Here is a 21942-nt window from a genome sequence, read left to right on the forward strand (position 1 = left end):
ATCCTATACATTACTTTCCTCAAAAATAGTTTGTGTCGGTACAAACTGTACACTGTCCTTTACTGTCGGTTTTGTCTATATATCTATAGTTATTGTTGGTATAGTAGTTGAACTACCCAAAATACCTTTCCCTTTTGATTTGTCAGGAATGGTGGGAGATGTAGCCTTTACAAATTCTTCATGAGATGTGAGAAAATCTAGATTCTTCTGGAAGAATTTGGTCCAGCCCTTACTGGTCTCATTTATTACCTCATTAACTCTTCCCATCATAAGGCTTATCTGCCAGTTTTTGCTATTGAGAATTGTTCTATTAGCAACATCTATGCATATTTTCATTTCCTCATTGTTAATTGTACCACACATTTCCAAAAGTGCTACTTCCTTAATTTCTTTATCCCTCTTGACAGCATCAAGTCTTCTAGCACCAAGTTTATTATACAAAGATAGAGGTGTCTCCTTCAAAATTTCTACTAAGGCTTTCTTATAAATATATATATGTAATAAAATATCCTCCTCTAATTCATTTTGTTCATTTTCTTCTAAACCTTCATAATACTTAGAAACATTTTTCAAAATTCCATCTTTTGTAATTTCTTCAATTAGCTCAGCACAGGTCATTTCTGTATTACCAGAATCAATGTCTTCACTATTCTTCTTTTTGCTTGTGGTTGTCGGAGTAGGTGTGACTGGTTTCCTCTTTTGTATAGGATTCCTTTCCAGTGGTGGAGGTGTAGTCGATTTGGTTGCCTTTCTGATAAGCCTCCTCCTAGGCTCTGCCTTATTCTTCTCTACCAGTGGTTGATCTACTTTCTTCCTTTGTACCCTTCTGAAAGCTAAAGGTTCATTGTACTCAAGGTTTGAGTCAGAAGTGATGTTAGAAATGTGAACTTTAGGTTTCTTCACCTTTGCAGTACTAGCCACTACCGATTCAGCTGTCAGTTTGGATCCAGAACCCAGTTCAGTGTCTATCCTATGAATTACATTCTATACATATGTAGACATCTTAAATTCTATTTTCTTCTCCCAGCTCTTCCTATTAAAGCCAGTTTTGACTTCAAAGGCCTTCTATTGTGTTGTACCAAAATGCTCAGTTTTGTCATCCAATGGAGCTTCAAGAAACATTTTTGCATAGAGCTCAAAAATATTATCTTTCACTTCATATCCAAGTTATGTAACCCATATGGTCCTAGGTTCAACTACTTCTATAAGAGTTTCATCAGTTTTTACATAAAATAGATATCAATAGAATACTTCTCTAAAATGTTCTTTGTTATTCTCTCTCTCTTCATCATGTTTTCTTGGAAAGTTTTGAAATAACCCCAAAGTTTCTCATTTATGTCAGTACCAAGACTAGTGAATTCTTCCTTGATCTGCATACCTACTGGTATGTCATGATCCCAACGCTTCTTGCTAAAGCCAGGTAGGTCATTTAGGAAGTAAAGCATTAGACATACAATGAGATTACCATACCTTAAGTTCCTTTCTTTATTCCCTTGATCTTCCTAGGGTTTAACATCAATTCACTCCTCATCCATTCACTCGTCATATTTTGCATTTTTCCTTAGCATCTGATATGCAACATGTATGCAAGAACTAGATACAGAATTCAATCGATTATATTGAGTTACCTTATAGCCTAGTATCATGCTTGCAAATTTTATATCAATGTTGGTGATTGTGTTGATCCTCATTGATCTGTTATCAGAGTTGCACCAGTGAGTTTCTCGACCACAGTGTTGGAGATTTTATTGCCAAGTTCTTGTCTGACTAAGGGTAAGTCGGTGACTGCTTGAATAACCTCCTTTGTGATCATGTAAGTTCAGTCCAGCCAGATAAACTCATTGTGAACCCTGTTCAAAATGTATCTGATGACTTCATCCTTGAATTCTGGTATGTATAGAATACCGGTTAACCCTAGATCCTTAATTGCTTTGAATTCCGGTTTGATATTTCTGGAGTCTCCCAGTATCACAGATTGATACATGCTTTTGATATCCTCTGTGCCTAGATCCTCAAGGTTGCAGTGAATGTATGCCCTCACATCTTCAACATACATCACATCGTCAGGAACCTTAGAAAATGCTCCTGCAGAGTTTTTTTTCTTAGCAATTTCAGGAACCTCCTTGAATACGGATCTTAACCTATCCTTGACTTTGACAATGGTGGGATTTGAAATGAAAGTAGGAGCTGAAGATTCAAATGCCATTTTGAAAAATACCTGAAAGTGAACACCAATGAAAGATTGAATGTTTCTCAGATAACTACTCGAAATCCTTCACAATGCCTTTGCACGCTCTTAATTTGCCTAAAATTTTCCTTATCTTTGCTCTAAATACTTGAATGCTCGGTGAGTGAAAATGAATTCACTTATCCCCTTTTATCTATAAATAACCCTAACCTTCCTCTGTAACAAATGATTCACCAACAACCCTATGGGTGCTAGTTTCACAGTCTGTATCGGGGGAACCTTGATGAACACAACTCTCCATATCTCTTCCAGATCTCCTTAGATCTCTTCCAGGGTAATATGTTGGATTTTGCAATTTCTTTTCCAACCCCTAAGGCCTATGCCTCAGTTACCGATGGAATTTCCTGTCAGTGGAGGAATACCCTGTTCTACCAGTGGAGTTACTGATGTAGATCCATCTCCACTAGGTTCTTTAGATTTTCTAACCCATCTCTTGGTGTGATCTTGTTGTATTTCTTCTACCTTCTGCTTTCCTTTCTCGTTATCTTTATCATTGCTAACTAGTTGAGTCTTTCTTCTATAATATTTTGCAATATGACCTATTTTTTTGCATGCATAACATGTAACATTGTTCTTCTAAATTTTTTTGTCATATCCAGTGTTATTCCTTGACCTACAGTGATTAGAAAAATGTCCAAATTTTCCACATGCATGACATTTAATATTCATTCTGCAATCTTCTTATTTATGACCATACTTCTTGTAGTTTGTGCATTGACCGAGAATAGAATGGTAGTTTTGATTTTCTCTATTTCTACATTGTTTAGCCATATGCCCAAATTTATTGCAAACAAAACATCTTCCATTGAATTTATAAGCATTAGATTGCCTTACCGGTTTCCTTTGTTCTGATGAGTTCTGCATACTGGTTGTCTAATATTCATTTGTAGTACCAGAGCTTTCTCCTTATACAAATCCAAGTCCTCTAGAGTCATCAATTTGCCTTTGCCTTTTCAATAAGTCATCCAATTGTGCAACACTAATCCTAATTTTTTCTTTATACTCACTTGCAGTAGCTAGATCGTCTCTCGGCGTTATTATATGTCTTTCAAGTTCTTGTTCATTGTTCCAAGAATGTACCAACTCATTTCTCAACATATCATTCTCATGACCCAATCTGCTACATTCTTCAAATTTGTTTTTCAAAGATACAACGTTATTTTCTTCCTTCTTCTTTTTGTCCTCAATCTCTTTAGACATCCTCATAGCCAGATCTTGCATTTCATTCTTCATGAGAATGTTAACTTGACTTAGTTTCTGACATTGTTCCTTAAGTGCATTTTTCTCCTCATCATCCGGATTTTGTAAAAGTTCTTTTCTCTTGGCTTGAGCTGATGATAACCTTTCTTGCAAGATAAGAATGAACTCATTAGAAAAATTCAATTCTTCTTGCAATTTCAAGTTCTTCATCCTTTCATCATCATAATCCTCAAGAGCCATCTCAAGTTGCTTCTCCATAGTCATGTTCAAAGATTCCAGTTTCAAGATCTTCCTCAAGCTATTAAAATTCTTCCGAGGTACCAGGCTCTGATACCAATTGTTGGGATCCAAGAACACTGAGAAGGGGGGGTGAATCAGTGTTCTGCTAGTAAAAGAAGATTTTAAGCCTTTATACCAAACACATATAAACCGGTAAACAAATAAACATATAACTTGAAGTAAATAAACCATCCAAATAAATGAACACCATAACACAGAGAATTTATATGTGCAAAACCTCAATGAGGAAAAACCACAGTGAGATTTGTGACCCACAATATCAATTCACTGGCCATATGAAAGGATATTACATATAATGGGAGCCTGTGCTTGCAGGAAGGCACACTGCCTAGAGTACACTGCTCATCACTAAAGAGCCTCACTTACTACAAACTTTTGCTGAAGTAAAACAATGAAAATGAACTCAAGAATGCATCTGCTATGCCAAATAGAGTTTCGGTTATAGCTCTTCTCTGTACCGGTTCATAAACCTGAATACTTCTACCGGTATCTCTTCTCCTCCATAAATGATTTCCAACCTATCCACATATCATTGCATGATATGACGTTCGCATACAAAATGATCTACATTCATGTAGTTCACATTATATAGTTCTGCTATATATATAACTTATGTCACATCCTATACCATACATCATTATCCAAAATGGCCTAGCAAACTGACCTATATACCCATTACAAACCATATGCCTTATGTCAGCTTACAATACATTACAAAAGATATTCAATGTCAGCCTCGACAATAATTACAAAATGATTTACAAAATAAATCATTGATGTGGGCTTCCTTTAAGTACTGATGTCGATGTCGGTGTCAGTGTAGCCCTGGATACTCCAATGCAGGTATCTGCCGATATATGCCTCCTAATGTCGGTGTCTGACTTCCATCCAATCTTGTTACCATCAATGAAAACAAAATGAATCTGATGAGTGTCAATTGCCAACATCAATAACATATCATTTAAGAATCCTTAAATCAAGATCTTCCTTGTATTTTAGAAACATGATATAACTAATAAGTATGTTGCTAACTTAAATCATCCAAATACATAAAAAAAAATTGATATTAAAAGCAGCCAAAAATGAGGGGGTTGACCCATAGGAACAATTAGAAGGCCAATGGCAAAACCACTGTCCGCAGATAATCAGCAGAGTAACAGTCTTTTGCCTCTATCAAAAAATGTTGGTGTAAATAATTATTCATCTTGGATATTATTACACCTTACTTAAGTTTACTTAGGAAATGCATTTCATAGTAGTTTGGGTATGAGACACTTGGGTGTTTGTGCTACATTGGGATAGTGTGTGTAGGAGAATTTCCACCTTTTATGGTGTTGATCTTGTTGTTACACTCCACATTCAGTGGGTGATCCACCTCATGTGGACTATTATATTGTTTCTCCTACCTACCCACACCTATTTCCTACCTACCCTTGTTTCTTATTGAGCCACATGTCATGTTTGTGTGCTCACATATCCATATAGCCTTGCCTATATAAGCAACTCATATTCATTATATGTATCACTTGATGATCTAGTTGATCAATATTTTCATCTTGATAGAATACAGTTTATTTCTATCATTTATTTTGTCTCTCTTATTTGTGCTTTCCATTGCCTCTTGATCTTGGAAAAATCTCACAAAAACAAAAATTGTTCTATGAGATTTTATCAGAGATAAAGCATTACTAATCAGAGTTTTAGTCATTTGCCACACAGGGCAATAAATGGAGAAATACAAACAAAAGCATAAACTAACCCTATCCAACCAGCGACTACTAGACATAGACAAAAAACTAGAAATCCTCCACATGCAAAAAATTGTTTCTTTTTCCTATGGCTCTTTTTGGGGAGTAGCTTTCTAGCCCATTCCTTAGTGAGGAATTTGAATAGGGCTTTGTAGTCCTCGTCCTCCTTGCCTTTCCCTTTGGTCGTGCTTTCCTGCATGAGGCACAGAGTAGTAGCCGAGCATCACATAACATTCAGAGCAAATTTGGAAACATCATGCATCTTGGACTCCGCCGCCTCTAGTCTGCTGGTGATCACCTGCACATTGTTAGAGAGGGCATCCATTTTTTTCTCCAGCTCCACCAGGTTAGTTTCCTCCTCCTCTTTCATGTTGTTGGCGTCCTCCACCACCATTTTTTTTTTAGCCTGAAGGTCAAAGAGGGGAAATTTGATGGCTCTGGACTCTCGGATGAAGTGGGGCTTTCTGAAACCTGGGTGGAGGTCATAGTATGAGTGGTCAGATTATGTTGAGGCAGAGGTATTTTATCAGTCGGAATGGAATTTCTGGTGTCATGCAAGGAGGGGTCTCTCAGATATTTTTTCGAGGGTTTAGAGGCCAGTCTACTAGAATGACGGGGGGTATTGGCTTCTTCGGTAAATTTCGTATCAGAGTCAATCTCTTAGATTTTGACTCTCTTGGGAGTTCTGACCTCCTTCGAGGAGTGTTTTTTGGTTTTCTTGCTGCAAGAGCCAATTTTCGGGAGCCGAGGAGGGCTAGCATCATTAATAGTAGGAGGGTGGGTTGAAGGGCTGACAATCTGAATAGAGATGGAATGGGGCGGGCAGAGGGAGAGGTGAAAGTTATACAGGTGGAGAATGAGGCCTTGGTGCAGGATGGGAAAATCTTTCCCTTTTTTCTTAGCTACGGCTATATCTTAACATTAGCATCCATAAAATGCAGCAAATAGAACAGAATGGAAATGTAGTCTTTATTCCTCAAGTGGTTTAGGAAAGGGAGATGGTAGTAATAGAATATGCTATACCTTCCCTCCAATGTAAAATAATTCATCATGATATAGCAGACCTCGTCCCACAAGTGAGGGAGCTCCTCCCTATTGAAGTCGCCTGCCCTCTTGACAGGGTTTTCGCCCTAGCGAAAAAATTGGTTAAGGCTAGTGGAATCTGTAATACGGCTCTATTTTTTCCATTTCCTTCCCTCCATAGAAAGACCCGTCGCCTGGGCTATAACCTCTTCATTGATTTCAAACGAGATTCCCCCCATGGTCACCCTTCTGTCTTCCCAGGAAGTCACAAATTGTCTGGATAGTCTTTCATCATTTCCCTTCATACTTTCCATGAATTTGTCAATGCCACCCTTCGAGAAAACAAACCACGCCGCTGGTTTAGCTTTGAACTCATCCACTTTATTGGGTTCCAGTCTAAGCCTGTCCCCCCCCATTCTTGAATCCTCCAGCTTAACAGATTGAAAGTGACTTCCAGAAAAAACCCAGAGCCGAGGCATGCTTAAGGTGGAGTTGATAAAATAATTGTGCCGAACTTGGACTAAGAGGATATAATAATCGGAGTGATTATTATCTCTTATGTCCGAGTAGATATCAAAAATAGAAAATCTACTTAGAACGTGTGAACCTTCACTCAAGCTAATGTGATTTGAGATTTCCCTATCGCCACCTTTATCATCGCCAGTTGGCTCCGTTAGGGTAATAATTAAGGAGTAATCATTCCCGATGTATGTACTGTCATCATAAATCCATCCCTTTGTGGTAGTGGTGACTCAGCCTACCTTTGATACGTGGCCATCTGGGATAGTAATGGGCGGGATTCCCGCGCCAACTTAATGTTTGAATGAAGGTTTCCTTCATCTTTGGGCAGATAAAATGGTCCCTTCCTGGGTATAGGCCCTTTCCTTTTCCAATATTACCCTGGTGGTGATCGGCAGCAGACTGAGGTCCCTCCAACATCGTAAGTCATTTTGCAGCCTTCCCACCACCACCATGGAATTGACACCTTCATTTCCTTCTCTAAAGATGTGGCAGATGTTGAAGTCCTCCAGGTTGACCAGGAGGCACCTGACATCCCTCAGAATGTATCCCACTCTCCAACCCACTGATGAGTTCCCTTTTACTAAGTCCACAATGATCTGAGAGTCTCCTTCAATTTCCATCTTTTTAATTCCTATGGAGTTGGTCAGTTTCAGACCCCAAAGGAGGGCCATTCCTTCAGCTTGAGTGATTGTATTGTTCTTTAGGTTGCCTACATAGGCTGCAACAATGTTCCCCAAATGATCACAAATGATTCCACCCCCCGCTTGACAATTGCTTTGGGCTGAACCATCAAAATTTAGCTTAAACCAGTGCAACTTAGGGGTTGTCCATCTAGTCGTCCTTCTTTTGTTTTTGGCGATGTTGTTGAATCTTTCAAAACCAAGGGGAGCTTCCAATTTTCAGCAATTTTTTTCTCTATCCCATTAGGAGGATAAGGGGGGGTTTTCTATTTTGTCACCTCTAATTTTTCAGAGATCATCTTAAAGAAAATGTGAGCCATAGTGTCCGGGGGGGGTCTCAGAGTCTCTGAAAATTCTGTTGTTTCTTTCTCTCCATAAGGCCCAGCAGATGTGTGGCAGTATTTGTTTCCATAACTAAATGATGAGGGGTGATGAGAGGGGGGGTCCATTAAAAGGCAAAAAATTTAATGTCCTTCTGGAAGACCCAATAGAGACCGCATTTCTGAAGAGCGATAGTCCATAGATGTTCAACAAAGGGGCAGAGGACAAAAAGATGGTCAATAGTTTCCTCGTTAGATTTACACAGGCTGCATTTGTTGGGGAGATAGAACCCCCTCTTTTTCAAGTTATCCAGAGTGAGGGTTTTACCATGCATGAGGGACCACCAGAAGAAATTAATTTTATGGATTAACTGAGGGTTCCATATTTTCTTCCAGCACTCAACATCCACAGGGGGTTTCAGGAGCCGATTGTAAGTAGATTTAACCAAGAAAGAGCCTGATTGGGTCTCTTTCCAGATGAAGTTGTCTTCATGAGAGGCTAGGGGGATTCTAGTTTCCAACAAAATGCTCTGCAGGTCCTAAGCAAGGGGGACCAAGTTAGGTTTGTTTCTGAGGATGTGGATAATGTCCTTCCAACATTTTTAACCCGGTTCCAAAAAATCCGCAATAGAATCCCCCAGGAGACCTTTTAGGTGGTGCATAATTTGATGGAAATGGGTGTTAGTCAAGGGCATGTCCTTCGTCCAAAAGTCTTCCTAGAATCTCACTTTCCTACCATCTCCCAATTTCCATTTCAGTCCTTCTCTAACCATCAATCTGCTCTTCAGGATGTTGTTCTATAACTTGGATCCTTGGGGAAGATCGGTTGTACTCAAATTGTAATAGAAGTGCTCCCGGTCCAGGTACTTTACTTTGATGATGTTACACCAGTCTGCCTCACCTTTAGCCAGGGTCCATCCAATCTTAGCAATTAGTGCCTTATTGAGGGTATTTATCTTTCTTATACCCAAGCCTCCCATTGATTTGGGTAAGAACACGCTATCCCAATTGACCAAAGCAAGGCATTTTTTCTCTTCCAGGCCTGTCCATAAGAAGGTTCTTTGGATTCTCTCAAGTTTTTCCCCCATGGCACCTGATATTTTAAACATGGAAAGGAAGTACATTGGAATTCCCTATAGGGAAGCTGGAAGGAGTTGGAGCTTCCCCGCACTACTAAGGAATTTTTCTTTCCATCTAGCAAGTTTTTTCTACATCCATTCCAGGATAGTGTTCCAAAAGGTGGGAGTGACTTCCTTGACCATGAGGGGGAGACCCAGGTAGGTCCCCGAAAGAGCTGCCATCTTGCATCTGAGGATAGAGAGGATTCTGAGTTGGAGGTCATTAGGAGTGTTGAAGAAGAAGAGGTTACTCTTCTCATAGTTGATGCATTGTCCCGATGCCTTGGCGTAGTCAGCAAGTAAGATCTTCCACCCTTTATCCTCCATGACAGAAGACTTACCAAATAGGAAGGTGTCATCCATGAACTATTGAATATTAGAGAGGGGAAGCGTGGAAGCCACTTTGAACCCTTGGAGCCTACCATTGGTAACCAGATCGGTCACATTCCTGCTTAAGACTTCAGCTATCATGATAAAAAGATAAGGGGATAGAGGGTCACCCTATCAAATGTCTTTTTCCACTTTGAAGTAGCCCCTAGGAGTCCCATCAATCAAAACCAAGAACTGGACCATGGTAACACATTCACGAATCATATTCACCACCTTTTGGTTGAAGCCTAGTTTTAATAATGATTTGAAAAGAAAACCCCAATTAACCTTGTCATGAGCTTTAGATTTATCAATTTTAAAATCCATACCTGGTATTTTGCTCCTACCCATGGAGTGGATTATCTCATGAGTGGCAATGGCAGCATCCAAAATTTGGTGACCCGGGACAAAACCTTTCTGGGACGGGCTGATAAATTTCCCCAGGAGGGGCTTAATCCTATTAACAAGGACCTTGGAGAGTATCTTGTAAATGGTATTGCAAAGACTTATGGGATGATACTCCTTCAAGCAACTAGGATTAGTGGTCTTTGGGATGAGGACAATGAAAGTGTTGTTGATCTTCTTCAGCAATCTCCTCATCTTAAAGAAATCTTGAACAACTTTGGTGACATTATAGCTAACAATGTCCCAAAAATCCTAGAAGAACGCTAGGGGGAAGCCATCCAGGGCCAAGGTCTTGTAGGCTCCCATAGCAAAGACAACCAGGTGGACTTCATCAGTAGAGATGGGGGTAGTTAGTTGTCAATTGTCATCCTTGTTGATGATAGTCGGAAGCTTACTCACAAGGAAATCCTAGAGAGTAGTATCACTTCCACCGTTATCCAAATATAATCCTGTGAAAAAATCAACCGCACTCTATCCAATTAGGGAATCTCCAGTGATCTCCTAGTCAGCTTCATCCTTGATACTTTTGATGTAGTTCCTTCTCCTATGAATACAGGCTGATCTATGGAAGAAGGCAATTTTTTTGTCCCCTTCCTTCAGCCATTGGATTCTAGATCTTTGCTTCCAGTACACCTCCTCCTTAGAGAGGGTATCTTTCTAGTTCTTGCAGAAGTCTTCCTCCTCCTTCAAAATGGGATCCAGGGGGTTACCGGTAGCCATGATATTCTGAAGTTGTTCCAGTCTGGAACCCAGGACATTCTTTCTTTTGAAGATATGCCCAAAGGTGGTCCTATTCCAACCTTTGACTTCCCTGCTGATTAGCTTTAGTTTCTCCATAATTCTGAACATAGCAGTCCCTTGGACCAGGTGGCCCACTAAAGTCTAACCAGCTCCCTGAAGTTGGGATGTGAGGCCCACATGATCTCATAGCAAAAGGGGGGGGCCTGGTAGGGTCTATCCTTCCAATGGAATAGAAGGGGGTTGTGATAAGAAGCAGTCCTTGGGAGGGTTTTTAGATAGGAGTTATGTCTGATGTCCCAGTTGGTGGAAATCAAGAATCTATCTAGTCTAACTTGAATAAGATGTTTGCCTTTTCTATTATTTGACCATGTGAAAGGAGCACCCTGGAGGTCAATATCCATAATGCTAGAAGCATTGATGAAGTTGGATAGGTCACCCATGCTATCAGTAAAATCTTCAAGGCCTCCACACTTCTCAGAGGGGTAAAGGGGGGAATTGAAATCTCCTGCAAGCCTATATGGAACCTTCTGATTAGCCATAATGAGATCAGAAATTTCCTCCCAAACAAGCTATCTTCCCAACTTGGAGTTGGGAGCATAGATATTGAACATCTACCAGTAGTATTCACCGTAATAAAGAGTAACCGCTAGGAAATTTTGGGAGCTAGAGAAAAGCTTACCTTTCACTTTAATGGGGTCCTAGAGGGTAGAAATGCCCTAGAGGTACCCAAAGCATCAACATGCAGAAAATCTGCCCCAGGCCAGAGTTTACCAGCAACAAAAGCAAAGGTTTGGAAGGGCATCTTGACTTCCTGAAGAAGGCAAATGTCAATTTTCATCTCCAGAATGAGTTGTTTTATGGCAAACTACTTCTGGGGATTGTTCAGACCCCTTATGTTCCAGGAGAGGAACTTCATTTCTTGCTTTTGTTGAGTCTATCAAGGGTCAATTGTCTACCCTTTGTAATGTCCCTGGCCATAACCTTTTGTCTCATGACTCTTTCAGAGGGTATGCCTACTTTATTTTTAGTACCCCCCAGATCTGCTTTCTTGGCCTTGGCTTTCTTCTTATGGGTTATCCATTCTTCATTATCCATCTGAGGGGATCTCGGAGGAGACACCTTCAGCGGAGTTTCTAGGGAGTTTCCTGGGTGAGTAGGTCTATCCACCATAGCAGGGGAGAGAGGGGGTGTTGAGGTAGGTAGCTTGACCTCAACCACAAGAGGCATAGCCATAACTGGAATGTAGGCATGAAGGGATGAGGGTGTGGGGGAAGCAGAGGGCATGATGGGGATGCCATACAACAAACCAGGGGGTAGGAGGGGGTTGGGGGATAGGTTGAGATTCATCACCTGTGGGATCTCACCTTCTTCCAAGGGAATGCTTGGGTTAGCAGTTTTAACAGGGTCCACAGGGGATTTTAGAATTTCAAGGATCTTGTCCATGTGGGGGTAATCCTTAGATATTTCATTCATAGTAGTCAGCTCAAGAGGAGCCGATGATGATGGGTCACTAGGGTTAATGGGATCAGCCCATATAGCCTTATATTTAAGCTTGGGTTCAATAGCCATAGGGGTTTTACACTCAATATAGGAATGGCCTTGATTATTGCACTTCTAGCAAAAAAGGGTAGCATTTTCATACACAATAGCCTGGGACCATTTTCCCCATTTTGATTTTAGGGAAATGAAATTAACACAAAAGCGAGCGTATACCAACCTGGATTTATTGAGGGTGACCGAGTCTGCTAAGACAAAGATGCCAAACGAGTTCCCTATCCAGCGGAAGATTTGTTCATCCTAGAACTCTAGCAGGAGACTAGGGATCCTAACCCAGACCAGTTCCATACAGTTTAGTTCTGCTGAGGGGTCGAAACCAGGATTCCATTTAGCCAGGGTTAGAAAATGCTTGTCGTGAGCCCATGAGCCCATCAGGACATAGATCAGATCCTCTTCAACATTGAACTTGAATAGAAAGAGTCCCCCCGGCATTGCTGATATATCAAGGCTTCCTTTAAGATTCCATCAAGATTTTGCCCATCGCTTGACCATGTCAATAGATGGTTAGAAAGAGAAGAATCGACCAACTATTTCCAGGTGAAGAGAAGAGGCGATTTTGTCCATAAGATTGTTCACGAGCTTGATCTTCGTTCCATCTTCCATTTGGGAGAAATTGGCCAAAGCAACTTCAGGGGTCGAATTTGTGGACCCAAGGATGGTGTTCTTCTAGCTAGACTTATGATTCTCCTTCTCAAGCTCCACATCTGCCTGTCCAATAGAAGTTTCCAGTCCAGAATGTTGTATATTCCTCTCTTCACCATTCAAGCCAAAATCAGTCAGAACTGGCGAAGTGGAAGGGGTGTGAAAATTGGCATTTTCTTCCATATGACCCATAGACCATGGGGTCCCCATAGCCGGAGAAACAACATGCGACTATGGTATCAGGTATGGGGTCCAGTTGCAGGGAGGGGGGGACCTCCCCAGAGGGGGTGGTCATCCAAGAGAGCAGAGTCAAACGAGGGGAAGGCGGGAGAGTTGCAGAGTTGAAAGATAACTACATAAATTGTTATGAATAAAATAGAAATGGATATTAAGCATAAAGAAATGTGGGCAATAAAAAAAGATATATGTGGAGAAACACAAGCAGGAAAAATTTTCACACCTGAATAGATCCAAAACTTGTATTAACCTTTCAAATGATTTATATTGATGAAACTTCTCTCTTTGGATTTTTTACTACTACAACTTGCAAAACAACTTGTTCAACCTCCTAGACCAAGCTCCAATGTATAAAAGAATTGCAAGATGAAACCATGGCATGATTTTAGAAAATATTTATAAGACCAAAAGAGGTATGTCACTCAAATTGGTTGGACCCAAAAACCAGTGCCTAAGTAGTCTAAGATGCTAGTAGCTATTAGTTGCATATTTCCTATATGTCATAGTGCCATAACATTAAATATTTGACTATATATTTTTTGTCAATAAATGACATCACTCTGTCCCACTCTTGGAGCCTTCAAACTAGATTCAAATGAAACTTTCCTACTACTCCATTGTTCCTCAAGCATTTGTGGGGCTCTAGTTGGTGATGGCATTGGTAATGGACCTTGTTTTTGTGCTTAATTTTCGGTTTAATTGTTTTCTATAGTTGTAAATAGATGTGATGTGCATTATAATATGGTTGTTCTTTCTGATATTTTTTACTTATGAGATAATGGGTTAACTAGCACAAGACAACTCTCTAAGCTTCCAAAATTTAAAAATTAGAGATCAAGTGGGAATAAAAAAAGAGGGGAAGAAACTTTATTATAAATTTGCAAAGAGATAAAGACTAATATTTATCTAGACCAACTTCTTTGAGTAGCATTGGACAACAACAAGCAAAATGTTTAAAAATTCTAGATAGATGAATGATCACCAAGAAGTCAAGTTTTTCTATAGAAAGGCATCCACAATAGCAATGGCCTTTTGAAAGAAATATATATTTTTGGTTATTTCTCACAGCTTGTGTGTGTGTATATTTTTTTCTTATTTTCTCATTTTCTCTTATGAATGTCACCCTTGAATTTTTAATCGAGGTCTCCACCAAAGTGTACAAAAATTATATAATATTTCTTATTTTGTTTTTATTTTTATTTTTACTTAAATTTATTCTTCATTTAACTTTTTAATTGAATCTTTGGACTTTGTTTACCTAACCCTGTGCCACTAGGAAGAAATGAGGGCTCGTTACAAAAGGTTAGGAAATGTAAGGGTCTATATGCAATTGAATAGGGGTAAGATTACCCCTTGCTAATGAAAATGAGAAATAATTTCATGATAGCTTCTATAAGGTGTTAGTAATTATCATTTTGTGAAAGAATTCAATATTTTTATCCCCTTCTTTCAACCAAATTTCTCTTCATTTCCATCTCCAGAAGAATTATTCCCTGGCAAGGCTCTTAGATAGATCTTGCTTTAGAGTTTTCTATGTTTCAAAGTAATCTATACTCATTCCTTCCTCAATGCCAACCTCATTGAGGGCCACCAACTCTTTCTCAATTATGTCCTTTTCCTAAAAGATGTTTTTAAAATGCTCCTTATTCCAGATCTTTAGTTTTCTGTTAACATGGCTCTACTTCTTATTCATTTGATAGAGTAAAGAGTGATTTCCAATCTTTATCTCAATCCACTAGGCATCCATTGGATTTCTTGAAGTCTTGTGTTTGTGAGGCACATTTTTTCAAATTTGAAAGGGATTCCATGAGTTTTTCTTCTGGCCTTATGATCAACTGAACTAGGAAGTGGTCAGACCATGTGAAGAGTGCAATGGTGGTCTCTTATATGTCTAGTTGGTTGTCCTGATCCAACATCAAGAAGAATCATTCCAATATCTCCGCTATATTGGCAAATCCTTTCCTTCTATTTGTCCAAGTCTAAATATCATTTTGCGGTTGTATATCTCTTAATATATTTAGGTCCACAAAACTCTAGAATTAAAGCAAAACCTATGTAAGGTTATGGATCGCACCCCATTTCTCCTTGTTATTTCAAGTCATATTAAAATATCTTCCTATTATCCCTTTCTTTGCACCCATGGTTCTTATTTAGTTTTTTAAATTGTTGCCACACCTCTCTTTTGTCGATTGTGTATATCAACCCATACAATTAATGAAATAGAGTCTCTCATTCTTCTACAAAGATATGCACCTTATCATTAGCCAATTTTGATTTTCTTCTTCCATAACATATTCCAAAGTGCCAGGGGATTCCAAATTACCCCAAGACATCCCGATGCTCCTATTGATCCCATGAAGTTTCAATTCCATTATCTCCAAATATTAAGTCTCTTCATGCTCTCGTCTTTACTCCATTTGGTGTCTTGTAATAACATAAAATCATCTCTAGTTTGGTCAATTTGGTCCTTGATCATATGCCATTTTAGGGCCTCCATTTCCCCCAAGGAAGGAGGGTTTTCTTCCTTGATCTCAATTTTCTTTGCCCCTTGGAATTCGCTACCAGCTCAAATTGTTTCTTGTTGGATTATGGCCCACTCTTTTCTTTTGCCTTTATGTTTAGTTTCTACAATTTTGATTGTGATTTCTCAATGCTTCTTTCTTTGATTATTTCCCCTTCTTCCTCATAACTAAATTTAAATTATATCTAAGGGTTTAAGTACACCTCCAATAGATCAATTAGGTAGCCTCTCGACCTCCCTCCTCTACAAATTGATTTGCTAATGCATTGATCTCCTTGGGGGTTTTCTCTTCATCCATATTATCCACAATATTTGTCAAGATATTGTTTCAATATCTCTGGATTTATCTTTTGGCATCTCCCTATTCTCCATCTCCTTGTCCTTATCTTCAATATATTGAAGGGCACAAAGGGGCTCCTACCCTTGGGTAGTAATTTAGGTGTTGTCTCCCTTCACCTTATTTGTTGTCTCCCTTCCTTGGTCACCTTAACTCTCCTAGGTGGTATTTTTATTTTTGATGTCAGCTTTCCTATAGAGATCTCTACTTATTTTAAATTTCCTCGATCCTACTCTTTCTTGTTTGAAGGCTCGCTAATTGAAATTCAACACCTTTTTCGTTCTTGACTTTAGTTAGTTCATTGGTCATATGAGTCTACCTTATTAGCTATCATTGAGTTCTAACATTCTAATTGTACATGCCCTTTTGATCTCCACTTAGGGCATAAAATTAGTTTGTCCTCTTGTTCTACCTTTTGTCTCCTTACTCCTGTAATGGGTTGAAACGTGAATGATGGAGAGATCAAGAGGAAATCTTTTCTTCCCTCCAAGGAGAGATGAAAGTTTCACTACGGATTTCCCTTCAATCACCTCATGCCCATTACATTTAAAAGAGGGGGGAGAATTCACTAGATCCAATCTCTAAGGAGAGAGATTAAATACTAAATGAATTGATAATGGTGTGAAAATGATAAGCTAACCCCTCTTTTAGAATGAGTAATGGTTGAATTATGTGTTTTGAGACTAAGTGTAAAAATAACAAAGAATTGATTATAACTCCATATAGAACCATGGGATGAAGCTGTGTACCTGGATTTGGTTATAATATGTCATGACGAAGCTGCCCTACGAATTTGAGGAAAAGTTGTTGGGACCGTGTTGAAAGTGCACATGGTCCTTCGAAAAATCCATGAAACAAAAATGGTTTTTCTGCCTCTACAAAATGGAGTCCAAATCTACAAATACAGCTACGCACCTACAACATACACACAGAAAAGAGAGGAAAAAGGGGTTGGGATTGGGGGTTTGCCTTCAAGTCAAACCCCAATTTGGGAATTAACCAAATGATGAAGGAAAGTAATTGCAATTAAATGTAAATGAAAGAGTGAAATGTAAATCACCTCAAGGGAGGTTGCAATAGGAATGTAGATAGAATTGCTTGTGTGTAATTGAATATTGAAAGGGATCTCCTCTTCAATGGTTGAATCCTTGACTTGAATGCAACACCTAGCCTTGAAGGGAGACTTGAGATGCTCAATGCTTATAAGGGATGCTTGAATGCTTGAATGCTTGGATGCTCGATCAATTGAATTCTCACTTAACTATGTAAATAGGAGGGCAAATGTGACTTATATATTCATTAATTAGGGTTAATATATTGATTTTTTATTATAGGCCGACATAGAGAAAGTTTTATCGCTTTAATTGCAAAGTTCAATGCACTGCTTGAATGAAGGGGCCCCAAGATAGGGCAGGGACAGGGGTGCAACACCCCTTTCTTGCCCTTAACTCAAGACAGAAAGCAGGTTCAGACAATGCGAAGGATAGAAAAAGGTACAATTTTTCAGGGATGAGAAAGTCTCGGGTCTCCAATTAGGCTTTGGGATTTGATTCACCAATGTGAAGACCCTAATGCGGTCGAAAATTGTAAGGGTTGCAATTTTATGACACTAAATTTAGCCCCACTTTAGCAGGAGTATAAGCGTATGCCAATACTATCGGTAAAGTATAAGGACACAAGATTGAAAGACTTCTACCACATCAAGGAGGCAAGATGCACCAAGCCCTCAGTGGACTAAGGATCTTACGACTTTGATTGACAAAGTCAAAGGGAATATATAGAAGGGAAAACCATGACTGCAAGTAGCAAGGTTCCCCTCACTATGAGTCATAAAAAGCAAGGATACAAAAATTACAAAGGGAAGCCAAGTTCACTAAGTAACTTTAAGTATGAAGAAGGAAAATATGAGTGGAGTGTATGTCCCCACATTAAAGTGATCATGCACGCCTTATTGGGAGTGATTTATTTAAGGTAGAATACACCCAAGATAGAGAAAAGAGAGAGGGAGCACATTATCGCAAGGATTTAGTCCCCAATTGAGGAATAAACCCAAGGATAATGAGCACAAAACATGAGGTAGTTTCACTTTCCTCAGGGTCTGTATGTTGTATGATAACTCATGTTTATGATATATGTATATGCATATAATCATCATTCCCCAAAGAAAGGAAACTTCCTTGGAAGAAAGGGAACACAAGTGTCTTTTGAGTCAACATGAAAGAGACCAAAAGAGATCTCAATGCTTTGCATCATCCTCAAGTAGACATTAAGGGGGAAAATAGAAGAATAGGAGTACACATAGAATAACAGTCACAAAAGAGAAAGAGAGGAGAGAGGGAGAAGATCTATGGTGCTAATGTTGCTAATATAGCACGACATCCACCTCCTAATCTTACTGATCACTATTTTGGGAAGGCGAGAAACATGCTAGAGGAGTGACATCGATCACAATAGATGGAGCTATCACAAGATCCAAACAAGGACTATGCTCATGTAGTAAGTCACTTTGTTCAACTCTAGGAGCTAGGATTAGGGCTTTCAAAAATTCTACTGATAAATGCTTGTCAACATCAACATATTCATAGTCGCTATCAAAAGCATTAAGAGTTGTATTACCATCATGAATAACATTTTCATTTATTCATTCATCGAGATTTATAGAAAGAGGATCTCTCACATGAATAGAAGTAAAACCATCACATGTTTTTTGCAATTTATGATTTCAAGATTTAGGTTAAACATCTTGCTTAGGAGAAAAAGGAATCATGTTGGCTGTGGGAGTTATAGGAGATTGAATATTTTGAGGAACAACTTCACAAGCTCGAACATGGCATCTTTGTCGGTGTTCTCTCGCACAGCAATTTCGTCGAGTCTTAGTCGAAAGCATAGAAGAAGGAGGAAAGTTTGTTGAAGGAGGAATATTCTCCTTTTTGATAGTTGAAGGTTTAGGTTGAGGTCTTTTAGGTTGAACAAGAGGTGAGGCAGGCTTCTTCTCTTTATAAGAGGAAGGAGGTGGAACTGTACCATATAAAGGAGGAATATTAGGTGTAGGAAGGAGACCATGTCCATCATGAGGAGGAGGTGCAGGTCTAACCTTAGGAGGAATATTTTTGTTCTTCTTAGGAGAAGGCATAGTCACATCCTGATGCGGAGCATCATGAAAAACCCTTCAAGAACCCCAAATCAACATGGAGTTTCAATCTCAACACAACATCTTCACTTGTATTAGAGGCATAATCTGATCATAATCATTATTCTACAGTCCAAAAAAATATTAATATCAACCAACCAATACAATATCAAATCCATCATATCATTTTACAACCCTTTGAACATTAATCAAGACCAAAACAATGCATTATGTTGTCCCGGTTAATGACAGTTTGATATACCCATACTCAGTTATTAATAACTTTAAAACATGAGCATATTTGGAAGATCACTTCAGTGAGGCTGTAGAAAACTAGGTTTCTAAAACCTTATCCAAAATTGAGAATGATCCAACCATGAAATAAAAATTTATCATCTCTACACCGAGACCAATTTTGACTGTCATAAATCTAGAAAATGTATGCTTGCTGCCTGCTAGGGCATCATATTTCACAACAAATACTTAACCAAAATAAAACAATACCATACTCAAATAAAATCCCTCTGAGTCTAATTTCATAATATTCAATTCATTAATTTTTCCAATGGTGAAATCACAAGATAAGTACAAACCCTTTCCAGCAACTCCATTTAAGACAGTTTAAAACCAGTTTTCACCAAAATCTTCATAACTTCCACAAATATAAACAAAAATTCCTCAAACGAAAGGGAAAAGAAATATTATTCACATATATTTCCAATAAGTCTATTTAGAGGTCTTAATAATATCATATGAGTTCATACCATACGCTGCAATGTGACTGTTCTCAGGAAGTATCAAATCTGCAATTAACAACTTTCACCAAAACTTCTATATCTTCTTCATTTCTAAACATAATCACTCCAAACCAAAAGGAAAAGTTAAATTTAATTAACATATATAACTATCCATTATACATATACAAAGTTTTTTATGCCATACATGGTCGTACAAGGCCTGGAACCAACACAAAAACTGGAAAGCCAACCAAAATAACAATAGTAGAATGCACCAAAATGTATTCAAAATGTTCTCCTTTCTTCTCTATTCTTCCAATAATGATTTGGTTCGACCAATACAACATATTTATAGACTCTTTGGTAGTTATAAACCATCCAACTACCTTTATGACCCTTCATCTTCCCTTTTACAACTTTATGTGCAATTTTTGCACTTTTACATTTTTGCAAATGTTGCACTTTTGCAATTTTCTTGCAACTTTGACACTTTTTCCTAATGACTCTCCAAATTGTAAAAACCCCGTAAACATTTCCAAATAATCTATTTAATACCTTTTACATACTTGATAGCCTTCTCATGGCCTTTTATACAATTTTGACCATCTTGATCTATAAGGGCCTATATGGACAACTAGGACATAATCAGGACTTGCTTACATTTTTAGGCTTCCAAGCCTTACAAATCATTCCAAATGGATTCAAATACATTATAAATGACTTTCAAATATCAATTATATTTCAAATGATGACTTTGACCATATATTTGACTTACACCATGGGTGCTCCTGCACCACATCCATAGGAATAGGTAGATGATCTTCTTTAGGAGGAAGATTACTTCTATCTGATAGGGGAAGAACTTAATCTTCAATAATGATAGGAATTTCAAGTGTTGGGGATCTAGGTTGGCTTAATGATAAGATCATATCTTTCTTCCATTTTGATAAGATTGGAAAATAGCATCACTCCTTGGTTGAAGAGATTGAAATTGTTTCAGGAAAAAGAAATCAATAGGAACACTAGGGCTTCTTTCGGAAGGTCGAAATAAGCTATGGTTCACGATTATGATTTCTCCATTATGGGGAAATTTAAAACACTTATGGATTAGAGAAGCAATAACCTTCATGGAAGATAGCCAAGGATATCCTAACTTCACACGGAATTCCTCAAAAGAAGGAATGATAATAAAATTGACATCCACAGATTTAGTGTGAAGTTCAACATGAAGGGTGATAGAACCAATGGCAGGACAACATAATCCATCAAATAACTTCACAACCACATTGGAATCATAATATATTGGTTTATGCAGTCGTAAAATGAAAAGATACTCTTCAATGATAATGTTAATTATGCAAGAGGGATCAACAAGAGTACCACGACAAGGTATATCCTTAACCTTCGTAACTATGTATAAAGGGTCGTCGGGTGATCTAATGGTCTCACTGGGCTCAAATGTAATAGAAGGATCCTTAGGTGTATCTTGTTTCTCTACTATGTTTAACAAATTAGGAGCTATAGAGGTGAAGTCATTAAAAGAAAAAGAGGTGTGTTCAGTCTCAATCACATTAGAGGTATGAGAAGGCAAAGGATCAGTGAAAATCTTAAGATTTTGATTAGGAGGAGCTACTTATTTGTTTCCCTTATCATTCACCCCTACCACATATAAAGTATTATTATCAATCAGATCTTGAATCTTACTTTTTAATGCAAAACATTTCTCAGTATCATGACCAGGCTGATGATGAAATTGAAAAAAAAAATTGTTATCAAAATAAGGGGATGCAAGCTTAGAAGGATCAGCTAGTTTCATAGGAGGAAGTTTGATAACATTTTTGTGTAACAATTGAGACATAATTGATAGTTCTGATACTTAATGTAAAGTACAGATGCCAATAGCTAACAAGATGAGAGGGGGGGGGAGGGTGAATCATACAAACTTAAACTTCCATAAAATCAATAGATTCAACCTCGGTAACTTATACTTCAACAACTTAACCAAAAACTGCTAAACATGCAAACTTATGAACACATAATCATAATAACACTCATAACACCAGATTTAATGTGGAAACCCAAATAGGGAAAAACCACTATGGGATTT

This window comes from Cryptomeria japonica, chromosome 9 (assembly GCF_030272615.1).
Source record: "Cryptomeria japonica chromosome 9, Sugi_1.0, whole genome shotgun sequence".
Taxonomy (NCBI): domain Eukaryota; kingdom Viridiplantae; phylum Streptophyta; class Pinopsida; order Cupressales; family Cupressaceae; genus Cryptomeria; species Cryptomeria japonica.